General features: G+C 34.3%; 1 long non-coding RNA gene across 1 annotated transcript; it reads left to right on the forward strand.

Moving 5' to 3' along the window:
* Nucleotides 1-5,465: 5,465 nt before the first annotated feature.
* LOC118743696 lies at nucleotides 5,466-5,888 on the forward strand. The gene is made up of 2 exons (XR_004993491.1): nucleotides 5,466-5,778; nucleotides 5,849-5,888. It is a non-coding gene; the product is annotated as an uncharacterized LOC118743696 (long non-coding RNA).
* Nucleotides 5,889-6,712: the final 824 nt, after the last annotated feature.

The raw sequence follows: 6,712 nt of genomic DNA on the forward strand, positions 1-6,712 counted from the left end.
TTTGGCATATGTGTATTTATAATTTTCTCATGAAATTTCAGTTAGTAAACGCTTGTCAGTAGCATTTTCAATCAAGTAGCTAAATTATCAAGAAAAGAGCTTTTTAATTTCTGTGCTAAAATCGCCAGTTCTTGATAAGTAATAAAATATTGACAAATTATAAAAGTTTTGCACTTATCAAGTGCACAGAATCGGACTGTTAGTATAATAAAGTGCAAGTTTGAAGTATCTAGGGCGACTTACCGTTGATTTTTGGCAATTATTTCTTTTGCTGACAGTGCGGTGCATTTTTCTCCATATAAAAAATTTTCGAACATATATAAGTACTTTGCATGCAAGAAATGCGTGAAACCGTCAGAAAAAAAGATATATTACAATTCTAAAAATCAACAGTAACTCTCAGCAATTTAAAACTTGCACTTTACTAAAGTAAAATTTAATGGGCTACAAAACTACAAACACATTTTTTTTTCTAAAAATTCGAATTGGAATAAACATTAAATAAACGAAGAAAAATAGCCAAAACTTGTTAAAATGTCGCGCTCATATTTATTTTCCAGCCACTGTATATCAATTTTGAATACAGACCTAACTCCCGACCAAAAATTCTTCTATAGGCTATTGTGATCCGTCCATTTTTTTTAAAGAGTCTTGTTTAGCCTCTTATCTAGAGCTATTCTATGATAGTTAAATTTGTCAGAATACTTGTGAATGTTACAGTGAATGTTACAAGAACAACCTTTGACAGGTTTACGCTCTCATGGGTACACGAGTTTAACGCCAAACCACGAACGACTTTCCCATAACCAGCTTAATTATCCGGTTTGCATATCTAAAGACAACGTACCACACTCGTGAAGAATGGTTAAAGGACGCAAAGTTACAATCTGACCTATCAGTGAGTTTTATAATATTTTTGGATCATTATCCTCGAGCTAGATTTGTAGGCAGGCATTATTGAAAGTACCCTCCATTTCCAATAAATTGCCTTCTTATACTCGATAGCCTTTTCGATCTCATATTCGAGGCACTGTAGGTAATCCGCGTTTCGACAGCAAACTAAAAATGAGGCGCCTTGTCTAAAGCGTCCTTTGGTTTGGAAAAATTCGGAGAGGTTCTTCCTAATTTGAGCGAAGCTAAAGCCACACTAGTTTTATCGGGATCGAAAATTTTAGACATGGCTTCGTAGAGGCGAATTCTCTTAAGGCTGTCAAAGCCGGCTTTAGAATCGACCAAAAAGCTATTTGATTATCCAATTAAGGTCTTTTTTGCTGAAAAATTGTGAAATTTCAAAGTCTGCAACCGCACTCAATCAGTGTGCTTATGAAACGCTCCAGTCTTTCACGCAGTTTCGTCGATTGGATTGTTATATATAATGTCAGGTAGTTGGTGCAAAAAGCAATATCTCATTTTTTGTAATATTCCAATCTTCGCTCATATAAGTATTTATCAGACACAATTACGCTTTAGTAGTTAATAAAGTCTGAGAGGAGCCCACCAATTATTCGGCGCTTGTGTTGAACAGCTTAGCCAGTATATCATCTGCTCTAAGGGTCTTCTTTTTAAACCGCTATTATTGCTGTTCTCAGCTTGTCTTGGTAGAGAGAACGGATGTGAATACCGGTGCTATATATTGGTCTGGGTTTCCCACCCTCGAACGTTACATCTGTGCCGCTATTCAAAGGCGTTGAGATGTATGCTCTTCTTCTTCCGGGAGCTTTTGTTATCGTGTTTTTGGCCTCACCGTTCTGCTTCGCCTTCGCCGTCGGGGCACGAGCACAAAATCGCAACTCGTTCACTAATGACGGTGAGCCTGAAAACAGGGTGTCAAAGACCAACTACAAATCCTACTTAAAAATTCTTTTTCGTATCTTATCTTAAAGCCATGTCCGGTAGCTCGTTTCTGTAACTTTTCTCTACCGATTATTTGTCTACTGGTAGAGGATATTCGTCATTATCTAATACTCATTAGCAGTAGAGAACAGAGAATTCGCCACTCATATCTCAATTCGCCTTGGTAGAGAATTGTTACAGAAACGAGATACTGTACTTCAAGTTTCCTATATTGCGGTGATGTAGAGAGTACGAACATTCCAGGCGCTCATCCGTAAATCGCAGTCCTTGTTTCAATTGCCAAGGTCGCAGACGTGTGGGAAGGCTATTTGACCTATACATAAAATTTTTTGTTCGGTGAACTTCACACAGCGTGTCCCAAGCTTAGTTTATAGCCCATTGCTGAGAGGGCCGCTCGCATGTCATCTATTTCGGAGCCTTTGAACTGACTAATGCTTGAAACACAATACCCGGCGAACGGCTAAGTTCGCCGAATTGGACGATGCCGTCGTTCACCGTTCGCCCTGCTATTTCGCTTACTTTAACAGAATTAGAGCGGTAGCGAAAACAGCTGATACCATTTCGTCGCACTTACAATTTAGGTGACCATATTTTGAAAAACGAAACTATATTTAGAAATGATGAAATGATAACAAATATAAATATAAGGCAAGGGGGAATTATTATAAATTATTTTATTTTAAGCCAGATTTAACGAATCGTCGATCAGTGTATTTTTCAACCAACAAAAATAGTTCGTGTTATATGTTGTCGTTGACGCCGCCGAGCAAACTTCGCATTTCGCTTTGGCTGTATTCAGTTTCATATGCCGGCGGGTGTTCTAACTTTTACAGCGGGAATTTCGCTGTGGTGAGTTCGCCGTTCGCCGGCATTATGTTTCCACGGTAAATTGGAGTGGCCTAACGAGTTTCTCACGTTGCCCACAGCGTCAAGAACGAGATATATATATGTATGTACACAAGAGTGTGAATTTTGTGTGGAACGTAACGAACAGGAGATCTAAATCAACAGATTCTTAGGGTTTGTTACGCTCCACCTAGTGCATTATCACCCAGAGAATTTTCATTCTACTGGTTGTCAACCACACATCATTATACCCATTCGCATTTATTTTACATACAATAAATAGTTAAGTGAAAATTCACTCCGTCCCTTTACTTCTATTATAGCTACGGAGAATACCCTAATATACTTCTAATTTTTTGTTTTAATCGAAATCTGGCATAGACTTCAGAATTTTTATTGTAGATACTCATTGCTCATTCTTCGAAATAGTTTACAGTGAAAGGCCCAGATGTATCCTAAACATTGATCACCCTGTATAAAACATCGAACGTGGAAAATTACGCAGGACGAAGTGAGTAACCTCCTCAAGTGCATGAAACAAGTTTGAAGAAATGTATTCTCAAATCATGCGAATTGTTATTAGTTTGTGTGAATATTAAAGATAATACTTAGTTACCGTTATATTTGCTTGTATTTATGTATGCTTCTGATACTTCATTTGCTGCCAGCGTGCTTTGTAATCAGCATCAAATGCATATCTAACCGCGTATTAACAGCCCAACAAGTAATCGAGTGGGCAACCAAACTTTTTATCTTGGAAAAGGCGCATATAAATGTGTAGGTACATTAGACTGTATCACATTACAAGCAAAAAAAAAAAAGTTCTCCGTACACCCCAGATTCTAAAGTATTTTTGCAAGGCAATTTCAGCCAGTCGTGCCCTTTGTTACAAAAAATTCGACGTTTTTAGGATTTTTAGGATTCATTAGGGAAGTCGAAGGAATCTTTGCTTCACTGTGTTAGCGGCTCTCTTTTTAGGGGATACAAAAGATCTTTCAGGTCGCGAGGTCTCTTATTTTGTTATGCACAAGCACAAAGTAAGTAAATAACAAAGGCAATTAAAAAAATATATAATTTCTTTGGCCGAGCCTAGAGGTCGCTTTTTTTAATTTTTTTATATACTTCCTCTAGAATAATCGAAATACTTCCTCAGCAAAAGTTTCATTATTTTTGGTGAACTTCACAGGTCAGTTCTGGCAATGGAAGTCTTTTGTAAGATTGGCAACTCTCTTGAAAGCTCTTTTCGTCTTTCGAAAGACTAACTAAATGATATACTAACGATGAGATCTTAGCGTTCTTCTCTTTGACTTTTAAGTTTTCTAAAAATTGACGTAAAATAAATATATATATTTTTTCTTTAAAAACAATAAAAACTAAAAATCAAAAGAAAATAATATAAAACAGAAATATTAAATTAAAATAATAAAAAAGTTTTTTAAAATGTATGAAATTAAAAATATATGTATAGGATTTTTTTTTCTTTGTCAAACCTCAAAGTCACTGTCTAAAGAGAAGTTTGTCGCTATTTGCAAATATCTCGTAAAAAAAAGGTAAAAAAAATCTTTAAATAAATTCTATTCAATTACTATTTTGGATGTTCTTGGGGTGGCTGGACAAGAATTCGATATCAGTTTTTAATTCAAGATACACCCCCACGACATAGTTTTGTAGAAATCGGTAAGACTTACAGAAGCTATCTTCAATTTAAAAACTGATAATGGATTCAGCGATCACAAGAACCCCCAAAATAGTGATTTAGTCAAATTTATTTGAAGATTTTTATTTTTTCGACCATTTCTCACGAAATATCTGCTTTTTTGTCGACACGATTCTGTTTAGACAATTATTTACAGGTTAGACAATTTTTTTTCGGGAAAAACAAGAGGCATCGAAAACTACACTTCATGACACATTTTTTCATGCGCTCAAAACATTTTTTCTTTCACGAGAAAAATATATATTTTTCTTTTTAAATTATAATCTACAAATTAAAAGAAAATGAAATTAGAAAAGAAATCAAACAAAAAATCAATAAAGATATAATTTCCAAAAATTAAATGAAATAAAAAAATAATAATGCAGAATTGCCCTGTAAATTTATGGACATTAGGGTGTAGATCTGGTGGGTAAGTATTAGAACGGGGAACATAAGGTCAATGAACTTTGCACCAAAAAAACTATCTCCTCGAGACAAAAACATCAATATATGTATGTACATATCATACTTTAAGATCCGATTACAAATGCTGAAGATATGACAAAAAATTTAAAACGGCGGCGCCAAAACGTTTGGCCAAAAATACTTTAAACTCAGGGGTGGACGGCGAATATTTTTTTTTTTTCGGGTACGGTCTAATGTCATACATATGTGTACAAATAAATCTAGTTCATTCGTCTTAAGCATACTTTAGAAGAAGGAGGTTACTCATTTCGGTATTTATTTATGAATTAAGGACGAAAGTAGTTGCAGTCAACAAAAAAGTATAATGAAATAACTTTAGTAAAATTGACAAATCTTCATAACAGAGGTATATACTCTCGGTCGAAACTCTCGAAATTCCAAAAAATTTTGCTGAAGTTTCCTGAGTTTTCTAACTTCAAGCAGCACTTCAACTTAGACGCTCAACTGAAATTTGAAGAAATTGAATAAAAAAGAAAAGACACACATTAACATGCATATTTTACTTTATAATCTCCTTTAATCATATGCAAACTAATTTCATGAAATATTGCATCTTTTCAGCTTCCCGATATGCAAATTGTACTATGTATTATTTACGAGCGGCTTCTCTTTTTCGCACAAAAGGGTATGCGACCGTATTTTGTGCACCCCTTCTGCATATCATTTGTGTGCATGCCCTGTGGGTGCGTTTGTTTTATTTGTTTTTTTTTTATTTGTGCCACAGTGGATAGCGTTTATCATGGCGCTGGAGGTTGGGAACGAAGATTCGCGATTGCTCCTTTGACATGTCAATGCTATATAAGCCGCTTGCTAATTTTTTGTGTCAACATATCGCGTGCTCCATCTGACCGTGCTTGGTGCCTTGTCTTAAATAAAAGTCAGCAAAACCGAAAAAGGTAACTAAGTAGTTACAGTATTGAAGTCAAATTTTGATTTAATAATTTTTGTACTTTCGAAAATTTTCAGCTTGTGTCCAGCCGCACATCCTAATCGGTAAAAAAAAAAATAAAAATAAGAAATCGAAATGGTGAGTGCACTTTACCAATAAAAATTAATATTAATATACAAATGTATTACTTTGAGTTGTTTGTACAGAAGTGTAAAAAAATATAAGTTTAAAAATTTTAGTTTAATAGATTTTAAAACGTTTGTAGATTCTAAAAAAAAAACCATATACATCGCGCGTTTATTGATAAGTATGTAATTAAAATTTTTTAACTCAAAGTTTAAGAGCCGTTTTCACCAGAAATTTATATATAACATGATTTCTTCTTTTCTGTCAGTTTTCTTATTAAATTCCAATTCGTGAAACTACATAGCTATGAAATGTGCGAAATTCGTGCACTGTTTGTTCATAAAAAATGTGTTCAACGTAATGTATCTTTGCTGTTTTTATCAAATTGAGATTTTGATTAGACTTTTTATTTCATGCAATGAAATCTGAAAAATCATGAAAATTTTAAAAAACGTCTTTCATACTAAAGGGAAAAACGAAAAATTCTTATAAAGTCTGTTCAGTAATCTCCTTCAATCTAAATTTCTTACATCAGTATGCAGCTCTCAAGAAAAAAAATGCACATGAATTTATTTCTTCAAGAAAATTTACAGCAACAGCAAATTACTTTTTCTATCAACAGAAATAACGTTAAATATTTTTGAGATATTTCTTGAGAACTCCAGACAACCCTTAAACTTAGTATACAGCTCTCAAGAAAAATCTCTGTAGAGCCAGACTGTAGGTTTTGCAGAGCATATTCAATGTAACTGCCCACCTAAAATTACTAGGAAACGATTATGTTCTCCATCCAAAATTTGGAACATGGCTACATC

Source organism: Rhagoletis pomonella, unplaced genomic scaffold (genome assembly GCF_013731165.1).
Source record: "Rhagoletis pomonella isolate Grant_MI unplaced genomic scaffold, Rhpom_1.0 Rhpom_scaffold_00007, whole genome shotgun sequence".
NCBI classification, from domain to species: domain Eukaryota; kingdom Metazoa; phylum Arthropoda; class Insecta; order Diptera; family Tephritidae; genus Rhagoletis; species Rhagoletis pomonella.